We start from the raw sequence: 20,314 nt of genomic DNA, 5'->3' as shown, positions 1-20,314 counted from the left end.
CTGGTTCTTTGAGAAGATAAACAAAATTGATAAACCATTAGCCAGACTCATCAAGAAAAAAAGAGAGAAGACTCAAATCAATAGAATTAGAAATGAAAAAGGAGAAGTAACAACTGACACTGCAGAAATACAAACAATCATGAGAGATTACTACAAGCAACTCTATGCCAATAAAATGGACAACCTGGAAGAAATGGACAAATTCTTAGAAATGCACAACCTGCCAAGACTGAATCAGGAAGAAATAGAAAATATGAACAGACCAATCACAAGCACTGAGATTGAAACTGTGCTTAAAAATCTTCCAACGAACAAAAGCCCAGGACCAGATGGCTTCACGGGTGAATTCTATCAAACATTTAGAGAAGAGCTATCACCTATCCTTCTCAAACTCTTCCAAAATATAGCAAAGGGAAGAACACTCCCAAACTCATTCTACGAGGCCACCATCACCCTGATACCAAAACCAGACAAGGATGTCACAAAGAAAGAAAACTACAGGCCAACATCACTGATGAACATAGATGCAAAAATCCTCAACAAAATACTAGCAAACAGAATCCAAGAGCACATTAAACGGATCGTACACCATGATCAAGTGGGGCTTATTCCAGGAATGCAAGGATTCTTCAATATACGCAAGTCAATCAACGTGATACACCATATTAACAAATTGAATGAGAAAAACCATATGATCGTCTCAATAGATGCAGAGAAAGCTTTTGACAAAATTCAACACACATTTATGATAAAAACCCTGCAGAAAGTAGGCATAGAGGGAACTTTCCTCACTATAATAAAGGCCATATATGACAAACCCACAGCCAACATCGTCCTCAATGGTGAAAAACTGAATGCATTTCCACTAAGATCAGGAACACGACAAGGTTGCCCACTCTCACCACTCTTATTCAACATAGTTTTGGAAGTTTTAGCCACAGCAATCAGAGAAGAAAAGGAAATAAAAGGATTCCAAATTGGAAAAGAAGAAGTAAAGCTGTCACTGTTTGCAGATGACACGATACTATACATAGAGAATCCTAAAGATGTTACCAGAAAACTACTAGAGCTAATCAATGAATTTGGTAAAGTAGCAGGATACAAAATTAATGCACAGAAATCTCTGGCATTCCTATACACTAATGATAAAACATCTGAAAGTGAAATCAAGAAAACACTCCCATTTACCATTGCAACAAAAAGAATAAAATATCTAGGAATAAACCTACCTAAGGAGACAAAAGACCTGGATGCAGAAAATTACAAGACACTGATGAAAGAAATTAAAGATGATACAAATAGATGGAGAGATATACCATGTTCTTGAATTGGAAGAATCAACATTGTGAAAATGACTCTACTACCCAAAGCAATCTACAGATTCAATGCAACCCCTATCAAACTACCACTGGCATTTTTCACAGAACTAGAACAAAAAGTCTCACAATTTGGATGGAAACACAAAAGACCCCGAACAGCCAAAGCAATCTTGAGAACGAAAAATGGAGCTGGAGGAATCAGGCTCTCTGACTTCAGACTATACTACAAAGCTACAGTAATCAAGACAGTATGGTACTGGCACAAAAATAGAAATATAGATCAATGGAACAGGATAGAAAGCCCAGAGATAAACCCACACACATATGGTCACCTTATCTTTGATAAAGGAGGCAGGAATGTACAGTGGAGAAAGGACAGCCTCTTCAATAAGTGGTGCTGGGAAAACTGGACAGGTACATGTAGAAGTATGAGATTAGATCACTCCCTAACACCATACACAAAGATAAGCTCAAAATGGATTAAAGACCTAAATGTAAGGCCAGAAACTATCAAACTCTTAGAGGAAAACATAGGCAGAACACTCTATGACATAAATCACAGCAAGATTCTTTTTGACCCATCTCCTAGAGAAATGGAAATAAAAACAAAAATAAACAAATGGGACCTAATGAAACTTAAAAGCTTTTGCACAGCAAAGGAAACCATAAACAAGACCAAAAGACAACCCTCTGAATGGGAGAAAATATTTGCAAATGAAGCAACTGACAAAGGATTAATCTCCAAAATTTACAAGCAGCTCATGCAGCTCAATAACAAAAAAACAAACAACCCAATCCAAAAATGTGCAGAAGACCTAAACAGACATTTCTCCAAAGAAGATATACAGACTGCCAACAAACACATGAAAGAATGCTCAACATCATTAATCATTAGAGAAATGCAAATCAAAACTACAATGAGATATCATCTCACACCAGTCAGAATGGCCATCATCAAAAAATCTAGAAACAATAAATACTGGAGAGGGTGTGGAGAAAAGGGAACCCTCTTGCACTGCTGGTGGGAATGTAAATTGGTACAGCCACTATGGAGAAGAGTATGGAGGTTCCTTAAAAAACTAAAACTAGAACTACCATATGACCCAGCAATCCCACTACTGGGCATATACCCTGAGAAAACCATAATTCAAAAAGAGTCATGTACCAAAATGTTCATTGCAGCTCTATTTACCTTAGCCTGGACATGGAAGCAACCTAAGTGTCCATCATCGGATGAATGGATAAAGAAGATGTGGCACACTGGGCTTCCCTGGTGGCGCAGTGGTTGAGAGTCTGCCTGCCGATGCAGGGGACGTGGGTTCATGCCCCAGTCCGGGAAGCTCCCACATGCCGCAGAGCGGCTGGGCCCGTGAGCCATGGCTGCTAAGCCTGCGCGTCCAGAGCCTGTGCTCCACAACAGGAGAGGCCACAACAGTGAGAGGCCAGCGTACCGCAAAAAAAAAAAAGAAGATGTGGCACATATATACAATGGAATATTACTCAGCCATAAAAGGAAACAAAATTGAGCTATTTGTAATGAGGTGGATGGACCTAGAGTTTGTCATACAGAGTGAAGTAAGTCAGAAAGAGAAGGAGAAATACCGTATGCTAACACATATATATGGAATTTAAGAAAAAAAATGTCATGAAGAACCTAGGGGTATGACAGGAATAAAGACACAGACCTACTAGAGAACAGACTTGAGGATATGGGGAGGGGGACGGGTAAGCTGTGACAAAGTGAGAGAGTGGCATGGACATATATACACTACCAAATGTAAAATAGATAGCTAGTGGGAAGCAGCAGCATAGCACAGGGAGATCAACTCGGTACTTTGTGGCCACCTAGAGGGGTGGGATAGGGAGGGTGGGAGGGAGGGAGACACAAGAGGGAAGAGATATGGGAACATATGTATTTGTATAACTGATTCACTTTGTTATAAAGCAGAAACTAACACACCATTGTAAAGCAATTATACTCCAATAAAGATGTAAAAAAAAAAAAGGAAAACATCATGATTAGATTACGGGAACCCTAGGTTTCTCTTTTTTAAGGTTGTTGTTTTACTGTTTTTACAATAATAATCAAAAAAGGTTAGAGTATAAAAACCATGGTATCTTTAGAGCTTTTTTTTTTTCTTTCTTAACATTTCAAAATCAGAACTGGCAGATTTGCTTCCACAACGAACCAAAGACACTGTGCACTACCCTCAGTTTCCCTGTTTTTGCAACTAGCCATGAACAGGTCATAAAAAGGTTTATAACGGCAACAGAGGAGTCAAGTAATTCTAACCATGCAGATTTTCTTCATGAAAATAACAATACCTTATCCACATTACCTACAATGTGTTTCTGTCATGAAAAATTGGCTAAACAACGTCAAACAGGTATTAGACTGGCCCAGCAACTGACTCTTCAGCAAAAGGGTGAGAACACTAACTTCTCTGAAAACTTCATTTAGATTAAAAGTAAACATTTTTCAGATGTGGGCCACATCTTGCTTATTCTTGTCATGGCTTTTATGGTGAATTTTTCATTCTCCCTCTATTTCTCAATGGAATTTTCTCAATATTTAAAAATTCCATTTCTGTGAGATCTGTTCAAACATAACAGTGAATTACCAAAGCAGATGTGTGAAAGAACTCTAAGAGACATTTACTGCTTCTATTATGGCTCAATGGCGATCGTAAAACTGAAGTGTGGTCGTCTTCTATCATTCACATTACTTTTTTAAAAGATGAGGATAATCCGGTTCATCCTGAAGTTCACACCCCTATTCCCCTTATGTGTATGCCTGTGTGTGATGAGACAGCCCCTCAGCTGATCCATGGAACAGGGGTCCATCAAGCTTCAGGGAGTAAAAGACAAGCTGCTTTTGTCTAAGTATGTATACATATAAATTTCAGTGCTACAGTTTTGAGGCCAACGTGGTACTTTTCAATGGTAAACGATAAAGAAAAAACAGTATTCTTTGGAATCCCCTTCAAATGACTGTGGTCAAATGAATGCAAAATGAGGAAACAGAAGAGTTCAAGACCTCTAGGTTTTTTTGTACTAAAGGTTAAGATTTGGGGCTCATAATGCTTGCCGGTATCTGAGCAAATTTCAGGCTAACTCACACCCATCCGGCTCCCTGACAGAGGAGAAGCACTGAGGGAGACTGCAGTTTGAGCTCCAGGTCCCCCACTAGGGAGCAGGGTACTTGGGTGAGTTCCCATGTGCACCTGAGCCTCAGTTTCTACAGCTGCGCTTCATAGGATCACCGTGGGAATTAAGGGGGTAATGGATACAGAAGTGCTCTCTAAACACAAAAGGCTTTGCAAACATGGCCATTGTTACTGTACCCTTTAAAAGATGAGGAAAAAAAGGAAAAAGAAACAGTAGAATGTGATAATGTATCTGTTCCTTTCCGGTTCCCACAGCAAAAGGCACACGAGCTTGAACATAGGATACAAATGAGGCAGAAAATCAGATTGCACCAGTTATAAGGGGATTATTCCACTGAGGAACAAAAAGGGTGTGATTTTTCAATAAATCTTCACAGAACAGCGTAGCCCCATTTGCTGAGCCTGTGGCTGAGCCCCGTGGCAGGACAAGCATCAACAACTCTTCTCAAACTAGTCTGTACCAAGTTCCCCTGTTCAGCCTCCCTCAGCAACACGTGATCTTTCTTCCCCCTGCTGATGTCTTCCCAGCTGTGAGCCAGTGTACTCATTCTTCAATCTTGGCTTCCCATTTCAATGGCAAGTGTGATGACCACAGCTTAATTCTTTATCACCAGTGTGTTTTTTTCAGATTTACTTTTAAGAAGTGGGGTGGGGGGGAGAATCTTCTTACTAGATTCAGGGTTTTCATTTTTTCTGCAATAGCCGTGTTTAGTTAACTATTTTTTAAAGCAGGGTCACTGAAATCATACATTTATCCAGTATTCATCAAAATGTAAGAAACTAAACACCTGGATTCACAGATCCTTCTTAAAGTACAGGGAGCATGTATTTCTGCTTTCTTCCAGAGGGAAGACTCTTTTTTTTTTTTTAATGATGTTAAGCTTCTTAGGGGAAAAAAACCCAAACTCAACAACATCTATGTTACTGGGGTGGAAAATTTATTCTATTCTATTACTAGACTTGTGTAAAGTTTGGCAAAATGTCACACGGGGTTTCCCTATTAAGTGAATTCTGACCTCCACTTTGGACTTATATAGTGTTAAAACCATTCCTATGAAAGTGACAAACTGCATGTTTCCATTGAAAACCACCCAGTAGCCCCCAGGGAAGAAAGAATAACCTGTTCAGGTTCCCTTGAAATATTCATGAACTCAGCAGAGGATCAGATTAAAAACAGAGCCCCCAAGCAGAGGAGGTTTTGGTTTTTTCCCCAAGTTTTAAGCTTTATGATGGTCTTTTCACAACTTGGCCCACCTGCTCATAAAAATGCTCCTATGCCCCGCCAGGATTATAGTTTATCTTGCAAACTTTTACCTAATGGACAAAAACAAGATGTACAGTTAATTCTTCCCCTTGCAAGTGAAGTGTAGTTATCAGCAGACATATATGAGAAATCATGACAGTGGGTTAATATTGTGGTGTGTGCCTATTTTTTGAAAGTGACAGCTGGGCACACTGGAGATATAACATAGGAAACATAAACCCTTACCACATGAGTCAAAGAAAAATATACTTAGGAACTATCTGTCGGGGGAAAGGGGACACACCACACATCTTAAAGTCAAGTGAAAATGGTGTTATTGTTTTGACTGGTCCACTGTACTGAACCTCCTGTGGCAAGGTTGAATAGAACATCATAAAAAAGCCCTTTCCAAAGCCATCCTCCATTTGACCACACCAGACATTAACACAAGGGAAGCTTAACCCTTCTGAAAACATTTTAAACCCGATCAAATTAAAAGCAGCACCAGAGAGATTATTTTTTCCTAGCAAGAACCCACAAGCAATTTACTTGACTAGAGGAAAAATGCAAAGAAATCCTTTATCACAAAATAGCTTCTTGAATCTTTCTACCAATAAACCTTCCATCCATCCATCCAAGAATGCCTATCCTCCCTGCTGATAACAAGCTGTGGAGATAAATATTTTATTTTTTTCTATAAAACCCCAAATGATGTTTTCAAATAAAATGAAACTACTACATGCCACTGTCAAAAATGGTCCTAGAAGAGGTAAATGTCATTTTAACGGCTGTGTGTTAAAATATTTAGTAGAAAGAATCTACTTGTCAAGTTCCTACAGAAAACTCCAAAGAGACTATAAGCACATCTATCAAATTTTCATCTACCTTGGGGCTGACCTACTGGGGAAACCATAGAAAGCCTGGCCTTGTGCTATGAGGGAGCTGGAGGTTTAGAGTTCTGGACAATAATGGGGTCACAATCAAGTACAAAGATGGGGCCTGATAGAGTTTCTGCAGTGATTCCCCAGTGAAGGCGTACTGGCAATAGGCAGCTGCATTCTGCTTTAAGCCACAATTTGAGCTAAGGAAATGAACCCATGTGATGGACCATCAAACTCCCTTGTGAGAATTCTGACCTCTCACTCCAAACCTAGCAAAGAAACACCCATCAAATATTAGCAAAAGAAAGACCAAGCCAGCAAAACGTGGGAAGGATTTTTTTTTTAAGCCTCATTTAAATAGCTTCCATACCCTACCCTTTGGGAATTATATTCGGTAACTTTTTTAAACAAGGAAAACTTGGTTTTAAGGAGCTTATGGGAACATTTAACTTGGAATGGAAAGGTTATTTGCTCAGTGTTAGGCTAAAAGCCAAAATCCACTTTTAGCCAGAGATGATTTTAATATTATACCTCACAAGAGTATTGTGTCATGTGAGCAGGCGGCAGAGATAAGCAATGTAGCAAAGTTATGACTTCCCCCAAAGACTCATTAAAATGTATTATTAAGTATAAAAAAATTCGGAAAATCCAAGAGGAACCCGTCTGTACTACCTCAGAAACAGTAAAAATTCTTTCCAACTTATCACTTCTTTCACTCTGCCTCCTCTACATATACCACTCAGTAAATACTGGGAAGAACTCGATCCTGATGAAAAAGAGGATGAAGATGAAAAAGAGGATAAAAAATGCCCTAAAGAGCCACTATGATTCCCTGCATATGATTTTTCCTTTAAATGTGCTACAGAGGAATATATGATGAATTCCGGTGACTATGAAAAATAATAAACCTGTGAAGAGGCCATGATATTTTTTAAATTATTCAACCCACAAAACACTTTAAAGTATGTTAAATTAGAAACATTATTTTGAAGAAAAATAGTAACTTCTTCCCACTTTAATTTTTATAATCTGAAATTTTAATAACTCCAATATTTTTCTTTTTCTTCCTGTTTTGGTTGTTAACTCATGTCAAACTGTTTTCCCTTGGGCTTCCCTGGTGGCGCAGTGGTTGAGAGTCCGCCTGCCGATGCAGGGGACACGGGTTCATGCCCCGGTCTGGGAAGATCCCACATGCCGCGGAGCGGCTGGGCCCGTGAGCCATGGCCACTGAACCTGCACGTCCGGAGCCTGTGCTCCGCAACGGAAGAGGCCACAACAGTGGGAGGCCCGCGTACCGCAAAAAACAAACAAACAAAAAAAAACAAGTGTCATCTTAAACTGCAAGGATGTCCATTAAACATCACAATTAAACATGCCAAAGGAGAAGCCATGTTGTCAAAATGCCCACTTAACCCACCCAAACATCTCAAACCCACCCTTTGCTGACCTTCTATAACCCCATTTTTTAAAGTTTTTTTTTTTTTTAATTAATTAATTAATTTATTTATGGCTGTGTTGGGTCTTCGTTTCTGTGCTAGGGCCTTCTCTAGTGTGGCAAGCGGGGGCCACTCTTCATCGCGGTGCGCGGGCCTCTCTTGTTGTGGAGCACAGGCTCTGGATGCGCAGGCCCAGTGGCCATGGCTCACGGGCCCAGTTTCTCCGTGGCATGTGGGATCTTCCCAGACCAGGGCTCGAACCCGTGTCCCCTGCATTGGCAGGCAGATTCTCAACCACTGCACCACCAGGGAAGCCCTAAGGTTTTTTTTTCTTTTTTTAAACAAGAGAAAGTAGACAGATACATGTTGGTAAATGCTAACTGTCCATATTCACATAGAGACACAGTGTAATCTCTGAGCCCAATATACAGAGAAAGGAGGAAAAAAGCTAGAATTCTATGCACTACTACACAGGGGCCTAGTACCCTCCAGCTTCCAGCAGAGGTAAGGGAGCAGAAGGTTTTTCTTTTTTCCCCCAGAGTATGGTGGTGTTGATTCCATAAAGTTTTTGTTGAGACAGGAAGGGATAAAAATGAATTTGGAACAGAAAGTGGTAGAGATTCTTTTCCCACTGAATTCTGCTCAAGGTATTTCCCCCCAAAATAAGTTGTGAGCCACGGTATAAAGGAGAAAAGAGACCTCAGAAACAGGGCAACTGAGCACAAGAGGAGAAGGAGGAAAAAAAGAAAAAAAAGACTGCAACTTGCTCCCGGGGACTGGAGAAAATTAAAACAGGAAGGTTGGAATCCATCAGTGTTCCATTAGTCATCTTCTCCTCATCTTCCTCTCCTCCCTCCCCCTCATCATCATCTGCATCTTCTTCACCTTCATCCTCACCCCCTTCTTCATCAATATCTTCCAATCCTTCTTCCTCTTCATCATCATCATCATCATCTTCTCCTTCCCCTTCCTCATCATCCATGTCCGGGACCAAGTAGTACTGTAATGGATTTGGCCAAATATCATCTTTGATGACCTCTCCTAACTCATCTGCACCTGCATCAGAATGATCGGTAAACCAGGTGAAGAAGCTTTCTGGGTCCTCATGCTGTCTCTTCCTGCTGGCTTTATTCTGCGTTTGACTTGAACGTTTTGTCAAATCCTTTCCGGATTTCCATTTGATTTCAGTGGACTTTGAAGATGGATCACCACTCTCATTCAGATGAAATTCTTTGGAGAGAACTTTATTTTCGAAGTAAGGGTTTTCATCAAAATAATAATCTATCCTGTAACCTGATTTAATATCTTCAAATTCTGTCACTTCGACTCTTGTCAAATAATGCAGCGCCTCTTTGTCCTCCTCCCCAAGCAGTGCAGACACTTGTGGATGGTTAGCAAACGTTGCTCCCCCAAAATTTGGGATTTGGGCGATCAATTCCGACCTCTTTTAAAAAATTGGTTGGCGGAGTTTGTTATATTTCTGTTCTACTTTCAGAATCTCCTCACTGGCTTGTTCGTTAAGTCTGTCTATTTCATTTTGTACTTCATCAATATGTTCAACTGCTTCCTGCTGTTCTTTCTGGAGGGGAGGCGGCGGCAGCGGGCACGCTGGCGGCTCTGCTCCCTCACTCAGGCTCCGCGCTCCAGCTCGCGGCTGATCTCCCCAGCCGCTTCCTCCTCCCACCTCCTCCTCACGGCGAGGGCGGGCCGCCGACAAAGATTTTTCTAAAGTAGCTTGTATAAATACAGATAATGTCACACACTGCTAGTGATATAGTTCCAGTGTCATTTTAATTATATTTTTCCTTAAAAAATAATTCACATTAATAAGCGGGTAGGATTGGAGGAGCTCTGTTGCAGCAATGTTTCTCAGTTCTTTTGAACTTTCTCAACTACCATCCATCGCTATCTATCAGCGGACTTCCTTTGGGTAGTCCTTCAATTTTGCCAAAAGGAACGAAAAGGAGCCACCTGAGTTGCAAATAAGTACTTGCTACCCAGTCATTACATTCATTCCCTTTTTCAACTTCACTAAGACCAGCGTTTTGCATCATTCCTCTGTTTTACGTGCCAGAGGTCTTCCGACACAAGCAGGGCACCACAGTAAGATCAGAGACAGACACGAGCCAAGTGGGAGATGGGCTGTGAGGGGAGGAGGACAGGAGACTGTGTAGACCTATAGACAGCCGGTGTGCTCTTGAGCAGATCGACTTCAGGGAAAAGTGTGGATTATCCTTGTACATGCTCTTAGGAAGGATATGCGGGAACGTGGGCATCGGTTCAAAAGTGCCTGCCAGTTGATCCTGTAGTTCATGATCCCAGGGGTCTTCTGGTAGCAGCTACAGTTATCAAAAGTGAAGAGCACTCTGACAGCACCTCGGTCAGGAGCAAGGGCTGAAGAGGGCAGTGCCCAGTGCAACGTTTACTTCCCAAGGGCAGAGTGGCAGCTGGCTCAGGGAGGGACTGGAGCTGAGAAGCAGGGTGGGCATCCTTCTCAGAGCAGCCTATTCCAAAGTGTATTCTCTCAACTTTCCCATCTCCCCCAGCCTCACTTTTCTATAAAGTTTCCACTGAGACACACAGCACAGACTGTGGCTAAAATTGTTCCCATCTGTGACAGAGGCATATTTACTCAACAGAATAATAACTATTCTGATGCTGGTGTTGCAGCAATCAATGTAGGTCAGAGGACACACAACGAAAACTCTTGTGTGGCCTAACTCAGAAATTCACAATTAGGCCAGTGGAGTTTTAAGATACAGAAATATCTACCGATTTTTAAAACTTTTCTGCTTGCTCTTGGGTTCAAATGTACTAAATGTGAATAACTTTTTTAAATGAAAAGTAATAAAAGAAAAAGAGGAAAAAACGAAGTTCCTCCACTGCGTGCTCCATTCATTTTAGGAGGGGCTAATGTATAAGCCCAGCGGGGAGCACCATTTTCTATAAATGCTAAAATTATCTCACCATGCAGCCTGAGAAGAAAAACGCAACAGAAAAAAAATTTTTAAGCCCACACTCCTACGAGCAGAGGAGGAAGCGGGAGCATAAGCGTGACTCCTGCCTTTCTGCCTCTAGCAGGGGCTAGAGGCACCTGCCAACCAAGGACCCAAAGCTGCTGGAGGGTCAGCCGTCAGGACTCTGCATTTTACAACATAAAAGTCAGGTTAAGCATCAGACCAGAAAGAGCCTACCCTCCCCCCTTTCTGGTTGTTCCCCATAGTTCACCCTATACAACTAGACTTGATTAGAAACAACTTTCAGCACAGCCTCACTGGCTCTTTTGGAACCAGGAAAAGGTGAGAAAAATCCCAGAATAAGAATTTTAGAACTGAAAGGACCGTTTACCTTAGAAATAAGGAAACTGAGGCCTGAAGCAGATGAGCTTGCCCACAATCACACACCCAGGGCTGAGACGCCCCCAAAGGCATCCCTCTCTCCTCTGCCACGCGGCTCAGAGCTGTCCTCCACTGCTCCTGCCCCACTGGTTCCTTTCTCTTCTCTGACGCACCTCGTTTCTTCCAGCCTCAAGGACCTTGAATATACCACTCCCTTAACTTGCATAACTTCCCCCCACCACCCCTACCTTCATCTTGGCTGCACCTCTCTCACGTTTTAGTTCTTAAATGCCATTCCTTCAGGGTCATCCACTCTTGACGCTCCAAATTAGGTTAGTCTCCCTGATGGACATTGTCATGGGACAATTCCTTTTCATAAACAGTCATTTTTAAATATATCTCTCTTCCTAGACCTAAGAGCTCCAAGAACATTGGAACCAATATGTTCTGGTTCATCCTTATAAGCCCTTACATATAAGCCCTTATAAGTAACGGCTCAGGACCCGGAAGAAGGTAAACACTCATTAAATATTTATAAATAAATTTAATAAATATTTACTACATGTTGGATACTGCTTTGAGGGTAATACATATACTATTCATTATTTACTTAATTTATTCCTCTAAACTCCATGAGATAGGCAATAGTAATATTTCTATTTTATAGATGTAGAAACAGAGGCACAGAGCAGTTCAGGAACTTCACCAAGATCACACAGCTCATAAGTGGAAGAGTCGTGGCCCTGGGTAACATTTATGGTAGTTGCTTCATAAAGGGTCAATGGAGACCTGCATAAGAACTTAGTGCTTGGAAAGATTTTTAAAGAACAAGCTATGAGCATAGTGGGCCCTGATATCGGACACTAGATGAGCATTTTCCAAAAGAATACGTTAACATACTTTATATTAGTCATCTTTCATGCTCCAGCAGCAACAATCTCCAGAGCCTCATGAAATGTTTGTTTCTTGCTCATGTTGAATGCTGGCTGTGATTCTGCTGCAGGTCTTTAATCTGGGCCCCGGGCTGGGGCAGCGCCCCTATCTGAACCACGCCGTTTTCACAGATGGGAACGGAGAGATGGTGACACCACGCAGAGGCTCCTAGAGCTTCAGCCAGCAGCAGCACAGGTCATTACCACTTACATTAAATTAAAAGCCCCAGGCTCCTTATTTTCTTCCCCTAAGTTCCCCAGGGCATGAGAAGCAACCAACCACCTCCATTCAACTCCTTATCTTCACTAAAATGTTCTATGGCAGCACATACTTGGTCCCTCAGAGTCTTGTCTCCTCTAGGCACTTGATGGTAGGGATCTAAAGGTGATAATCTGAGTAGCTCTCTGCCCCTGCACACCATGCGCTACCAGTTGAATCCTTTCTACAATTCTTCGTAGCTTTTTAGTCTTTTCTTCATATAATACTTTTACTCTTTCAATCCTCTCCTAAACAAAAATCCTCTTAAGGATCTGGACCCAAATTCTCATAGAGGTATGGTGGAGAGAACTCCCTATCTTTCTTTTGAGAGAAGGGATGATGTAGAAGGAACACAAACTGTCCCACAGTTTTACTGTTTAAATGCTACCGCCCTGTCTCACAAAGAACGTTAACTTCCATTTGCCTCAGGCACTTTACATGCAGTAACTCATGATTCGTTATGTCTCTGGATGTTAGGTATGATTATCTCATTTTACAGGTAGCAAATATTAGACACCTGGAGATTAAATTCCCTGCCTAAGGTTTCGTAGCCAACAGCAGAACCAGGACAAGATCTCTCCTGATGTTCTGCCCTTTGCATAGAAAGGCTCATCTAGGCTTTCTGATGATCTTGAGCTAAAGTTAAGACAGAGCCAGAGTAAACATCAACTCCTCTCTCCCCTGACATACGCAAATGCATACATCCACACATACTAAATATATATATATATGTATATGTATATATATATTTTTTTGCGGTACGCAGGCCTCTCGCTGTTGTGGCCTCTTCCGTTGCAGAGCACAGGCTCCGGACGCGCGGGCTCAGCGGCCATGGCTCACAGGCCCAGCCGCTCCGTGGCATGTGGGATCTTCCCGGACCGGGGCACGAACCTGTGTCCCCTGCATCGGCAGGCGGACTCTCAACCACTGCGCCACCAGGGAAGCCCACTAAATATATTTTATATGTGTGTGTTTTATATAAAATACACACATACAAACATATGTACAAAATACCAACTCGGAACGGGGGGAAATGTTCCTGAACTGTCGAGTACATACTGACTGCTGAACTGAGAGAACTCTACTTATTTGATAAATTATTAAATACTGTGCAGCACTTCTTCAGGAAAACAGACAATAGGGAACTTCAGTCAGGTCTCATCCCTGCTTGAGATGGAACCCTAACAATGGCTAGGAATATAAATATTAAATAAGGAAGGAACACTTAATGGTTGGTGCTCTATTTTATCATTTCTCCTAACTCTGACACTTTCCTTTTATTGCACACAACGTGATCACTCATTCTGTTGAATAGAATGAATGTTCCTATTGTCAGCTCTCTGTTTTGCTACTGCAAATCCTTGGCAAAATTGCCCATTTCATTTTTTATCCCCTGTAGATCTTCCTGCCCTCAAGGAAGCAGCTTTAAAGCAGTGTGAGTTCCAGAGCCAAGCGTGACAACCCAGCAGTCTCAAGATGAAGTGTCAAGTCAGCAGACAAGGCTGCCTGCAGTAGCGGGGCCGACTTTTTCAGGAAAAGGACTGCCCGAAGCCCTATGGAGGCCCACTCGGTCCCACAGGCAGGAAGCAGTCAGAGCTCTGTCTCTGCGAATGGCTACACAACAAGTACTATCCTTTCCATCATCACCCTCAAAGAGGACTCAAGTGCAAGGCTCTGGAAGACTCAGTGTGGGTGTGCGGAGTCGCTCTAAATGGGATGCCTCCAGTGTCTATCTTGATCACGGTGTCAGTGACAATGACTGGGTTCTCCTCCTGACTCCTCCTGAATCTCACCTGCTAGGGAGGCTGAAATGAAACTCAGGTGAGCACACACCAGTCCTAATGGAATGTTGGTCTGAGTCCCTCCCTTTGTGCCATTTTAGTGGGCAAGGTTGGAGGGAAACCTTATAACTGGTCCATTCATTCATCGTTTAAATGTTTTCTGGGTATAGACTCTGGCCCCACATGAGGCTCTGATGATACAAAGCTGAAGATCACGGTGGTGTCTGCCCTGGAGGAATCACAGAGTCTCCAGAAGGAGGTCTCAGGAGTGTAACTGTGATGACTCCATCCCCAGAGCCACCTTGATGCCATTCACAGGGCAGTAGGCCAGGCCAAGTGGAAGGCACCCAACGTTTAAACATCGTCCCCCAAATACCTCCCACAAAGCCCCTTTAGCCAGCAATTAGCTCTCTGGGTTCCTGCTCTCACGCAGTTTCTAAAGAAGTGTGAGAAACAGGGGATGTTCACCCCGTTCCCTTGAGTTTCTGAGGTAACACATGCCATTCCTTACTAGCCCCTGGCCTACCTTCCACTGTTTGCCCCTCTGAACTCCTCTCCAGTGTTTTAGATACTTGTTTTGCAGATGCTGGAAACACAGAGGATACCTTCCATCAACTCGAAGAGGTCTGTCTTCATACTTCCTCATGCAGAGCAGTTATTCTACTTCCCAGATTTCCCCCTAACCCCTTCAGGCTGTGGACCCATGGGGTGTTCAGTGTTTTTCAACAGCAATGCCAGGTGTGACTCTGGCATTTATGACCGCCAGCATTTTCAGAGTGGATGGATGCCAGAGACACACTCCCGGAGCACTTTTAGTCAACGGGGTAGTGCCTCCTGTGAGATGTGATGAGTGCCTCTGATCCTTTAGAGCTGATCCACCAGGAGGACAAATGCTCAGGCTGCACTCTGCTGTTCCTTGCTTGCAGTGACTTTGACATGCTGTATGGGGCACAAGTAGGAATGTTTCCCTGAAGTTATTTAAAACCCTACAGGTGCCAAGCTTGCCAAATCATAAATTTAGGAAATTGCATTCTGTTAGACTAAGTCCTTCTCTTAGCACTTTAGTCACCTAGTTATCCTTCAATTTCTTTCCTACAAACACTTGGCCCAGGTCCCGAGGTTCATCCCATACCTATGTGTCTCCTCAGTACATAAAAGAGATTCAGGAAAGGAGAGGGAACAATAAAATTTCAGGTTTACTGGCACAGTAAGTGAAGTAATCCCCCTATGCATACACTTTTCTTACAGGAAGCTCACTTACTCAACCTTTGCATTCACCTGCCTGATGAGATCTATACAAATATTTTAAGAGGGTAATTTGGAAGACTTGCAAGAGTACAAGTTGTTCAAGCTGCAGCATTAGTCTCTGTTGTTTGCTTTAGGTTTAGCTCATTTACACAAGTGAATAACTAACTGTCTGTTGCTTAATCAGATCAATCAAGACTCATTTAAACTACTTGCTAACAGTCCTCTTCTATATACCAGCAGTCTTCAATTGTTTTTGCTTACAATTCCCCCAAAAGAGTTTTGGAAAACTGTACCTTTCCTTGCATATGTTAAAGTTAACCCTTACAAATTTTATTTTTTAATTTTAAGATTGGAAAAAAAAAAGTAAAGGAAACCCTTTTCCAGCATAGAATTCCAGGATATAATTATATGCGTGCTTTAAGTATATTTGTCAAACTTTGGGACTGCAAATGAAGCCAAATTTATGTGAAATGTCAGCCATATATATAACCTGACAGACAAAGGTGGTCCTTGTTATCAAACCAATCTGCCAAAACAGATTTAGTTTCTATCAGAAAAAGACTGAATTCATTTTTTAAAATAAAATAAATGTATTAATATGCATCCCCATATCAAGCACCTCATTTCTGAATTCTAATTCTAAGAGGCAATCTTGAGTGTATTAGGGTAAAATATAGGTCCAACGATATAATGACTTAAACGTAACAGGAATTTGTTTCTGGCTCACATAACAGTATTGGGCTGGAAAACAGTTCACTGGGCTAACATTCCTCCACAGTCATTTAGGGACAAAAGCGCTGCCATCTCAACGTTTGGGTTCCGGGGTCTCTCTCTGGGTCAACTCCTTTCCAGAAAACAGTAAGGAGGAGGACAGATGGGGGTATTTAGAAGCCAAGCCTGGGAGTCACCCATCATTTTCCTCCCATACCTTTGGCTGAGCTCCTTCCTGCAAGGGAGGCTGTGACGTGGACTAGCTGTGGCCCAAGGAAGAGAAGACCATGGATTTCAGTGAGCAGCTAGTAGATAACGTCACAACCTTTGCAATACATTTATGACCTAAGCGAAATAATGTGCTATTCTCTTCAGTATTTATTACCTAATCTGTCTTTGCTTTGGTCTCTGAACACTTGCCCTCAGAATCGGCCCCTTTGTTCACCTATCTGAGAGTAATTCATTTATTCTGTAAAGCAAAAGGGGTGGTGAGAAAGGAGAACCAGAAGCTCCTTCCAAGGTTCTCTCTCCTTCACACCAATATGAGGAAAGAGGATGTACAAAAGTCCAGGATCTGGAAGTTCATCCTCAAAGAACTATCACTGCATTGTACCTCTGAGACAGTGCTCACATAACCCTAGGGTACATGGACCCCAGTCTGAGAATCACTGATGTATAAAGTATTAGAAAACATAGAGGATCACAGAATTCTAAAGTGCAAAGTACTCGCGCATTTTACAGAGGTGAAAAGTGAGCTAGAGGGAAGATGTCCAAAGTCACTCTTAAAGAGGTTAATGCACATATTCTTTGCTCCAGCAAACTTATTTTTGCCTTTGGTATAAATGGATATTCTAGCTTTCTACTGCATGTTGTGCAGAAAGGAACTAACATAACAGGCCTGTGACTGCTATCCTTTGAGAGTCCTGCTGACAAGGTTGGCCCCTGGAAGGTGTCTGGGAACTTGAATTTCGGGAGAATTCCCTCCATCTCCTGAAAAGAATGGCTCACGGTGCCTAGACTGCACAGTACAAACAATATGGTTTATGCTGAACAATTGCTTCCCTTCTGGGATTCTGGAATTGTGATACGTGCTAGGCAGAGGGTGCCTATGTGATCAGTTTCAAGTAAAAACTCTGGGCACCGACTCTCTAACGAGCCTCTCTGGTTGGCAACATTCTACATGTATTGTCATAACTCATTCCAGGGGGAATTAAGGAGCACTGTGTGCCTCCCTGGGTAAGAACTCTGGAAGCTTGCAGCTGGTTTCCTCCAGTCTCCGCCCCATGTGCCTTTTTTTCCCTTTGCTGAGTTTACTTGGTGTAATCACAGCTGTGAGAACAACTGTATGCTGAGTGCTGTGAGTTCTCATGAATCACCGAAGCTGGGAGTGGTTTGGGGACCGCCAACACACACAGAAATTAGGTTTGACAGAAAAGAATACATTGACCTCAGGATACTAAGAACATAGTAAGTAATAAAAGAAATTTCAGTACATTTTAAATTTATTTTTTGCATATGGAACCTCTAGAAAAGGGTGAAGGCAATTTATATTCGACTTACTTAAGCTACATACTTTTAAAATGACAGATGAAAATAATTTAAAATACAGATATTGGTCTTAGTTAGCAAGCAAAACAAGGATTCCCTGAAAATTACTACCAAAGACATCAGAAGAGAACCTTCCATATTGAACCATTAAGGAGAAAATGAATATGGAATTCTGAACATTACTAAGAAAAAAATGTGTCCAGAATTGAAAGAGAGAGACAGAGAGAGAGAGAGAGAGAGAGAGAGAGAGAGAGAGAGAGAGGGAGAGAGGGAGGGAGGGAGGGAGGGAGGGAGGGAGGGGGGACTCAGGGTGTCTGTGTTGAAGACAAAGGGAGGAAACCAATGAACACTCTCTCTGCCGTAAGCTGGTCCCATACCCCTCCTTCTGGGGTCACTAGACAAAATCCATATAAAAGACCAAGGTGTTCAAATAACATTTTCCCTAATTTTATATTGTACTTTTTTTCCTTTGATTTTTTACAAGCAATACAAAGCTCCTTGCAGAAAAGCTCCAAAGTACACAATAGTATGTATAAAATTATTTTTAATCACCCAATATCCTGCCATCCACAGGCAAGCACAATATGGCATTCAAGTCATTTCCCTGTTCATTAAAAAAAATAATAATTGGGAAACATTCTGTATGCATAATTTCTCTTAAATTTCCTCCTCATCAAAGCATGGTTATGAAAAAATTATTAGTGACATGGATTAAACAGGCCTGTTGAAGACCTTTTTTCTTCCTTTAACTCTACTAAACATACTCAGATGTCCCTGAGCCCAAGTATCTACTTAGAACCTGAGAAACCCAAGGTGAGAACGTGCCTACGTGCTGCCATGGCTCAGGATGACATTTGACCAAGATACAGAAATGAACACTGAGTACAGATGCTTTTCTCCCTAGAGTGACTGGTCTGGCTGAAAATGTGGACCACACACTGTGTTGCCTTGATGAGCTGACTTCTCATACAGCTGGGGTCCAGGGCACAGCGATGAGAGACTCAGGAGTCGTGATGCCGTTTAAAGGTGTTCCTGTGAGTCACAGAGCATCGTTTTCTCCATTTGGTACTTTTGCACCACATCACATTCCAGAAGCAGTACAGGCAGCACAGTGGTTGGGATTAAGCTGAGTGGCTGAACACACTCAAATAACCAAACTCCTCTTAGCCTCGGTTTTATCAAATATAAAATGGAAACAATGATATCAACCTCAAAGAGTTATTGTAGGATCACCTAGATAATGCCTGGCACAGAGCAGCCAAAATGAAAAAGAATATTCAACACAAGAACATTGGTATATCTTGCTAACACTAAAATACAGTAAGCTACCCTGTTTCATGTTTACTAATTTTTAGCGCACGCACAGGGGGTGGGGGTGAGGACAGCTTTTAATTACCTCCAAAGCAATGCAAATCAAACCACAAAGACTAATCCAAGAGCTGAGCTATGCAACCAACATGTTGAATTCACCAGATTGTAGGTGTTCCACTCTGAATGCTAACAACCTGTCTTCCTACAGCATGTGTGACAATATGAGCCTCAACAACAGGTCCATTCTCAATGTCTGTCACCTCAGTTTCCACATCTGTTTTCAAAAACATATATCACCCAGACAGAACTTTGATGAATGAGTGATAGTTGCACCAAAACTCAAAATGTTCAGCTGCTTTGATGTGCTGCCAGAAGGCAGGGGTCAGGCTGAGAGATACAAAGTGGATTCCCCAGGAAACAAGCCTCTGGCCTGTGCTGTGCGGCAGGATTAACTGCTCGACTTCTGAAAGTCCCATTAAAATGCCTCCATGCTATGAGAGCTGACCCCAGGATGTACCAAAACCATTAACTCAATGCACCTTGGAAAGATTTTGATTCCAATCACAATTTGTCAGGCTATAATAGGATATATGTTAGGCTCAATTACAAAAGAAAAGAGAAATTCCAGGATAGGGAAAGTACACTAGTCCAAAGAAGTAGCTTGGGACTTCCCTGGTGGCACAGTGGTTAAGAATCCGCCTGCCAATGCAGGGGACACGGGTTCAAGCCCTGGTCCGGGAAGATCCCACATGCAGCAGAGCAACTAAGCCCGTGTGCCACAACTACTGAGCCTGCACTCTAGAGCCTGCAAGCCACAACTACTGAAGCCCACGTGCCATAACTACTGAAGCCCGTGCGCCTAGAGCCCGTGCTCCGCAACAAGAGAAGCCACCGCAATGAGAAGCCCGCGCACCGCAACAAAGAGTAGCCCCCGCTCACCACACCTAGAGAAAGGCTGCGTGAAGCGACGAAGACCCAACGCAGCCAAAAATAAATAAATAAATGAATGAATGAAATAAAAAGAAGTAGCTTTAACCACACATTAGGGCAACAAACAAATCTTAAAATAACTGAACACAAAGTCCCAAAGTTCCAGGGAAAAATGACAGGTGACATTTTATCTGAGGAAAAAATCCATGG

At 42.2% G+C, this 20,314-nt stretch overlaps 1 protein-coding gene and 1 pseudogene across 5 annotated transcripts in view; both read right to left on the bottom strand.

The window, feature by feature from the left end:
• The window catches only part of KDM4C (lysine demethylase 4C), a 410,995-nt gene that overhangs the window by 102,166 nt on the left and 288,515 nt on the right, over positions 1 to 20,314 (bottom strand). The gene's annotated exons all lie outside the window — the stretch shown is intronic.
• On the bottom strand, positions 8,868 to 12,738 carry LOC309823713 (protein SET-like; annotated as a pseudogene). Its single transcript has 2 exons — positions 12,597 to 12,738; positions 8,868 to 9,780 (listed from the first exon to the last, which is right to left on the bottom strand). The product of its transcript is annotated as a protein SET-like (transcript).

This window comes from Grampus griseus, assembly GCF_964374135.1.
Source record: "Grampus griseus genome assembly, chromosome: 6".
In the NCBI taxonomy this organism is placed as follows: Eukaryota; Metazoa; Chordata; class Mammalia; order Artiodactyla; family Delphinidae; genus Grampus; species Grampus griseus.
This window is presented reverse-complemented; position numbering and strand designations above follow the sequence as displayed.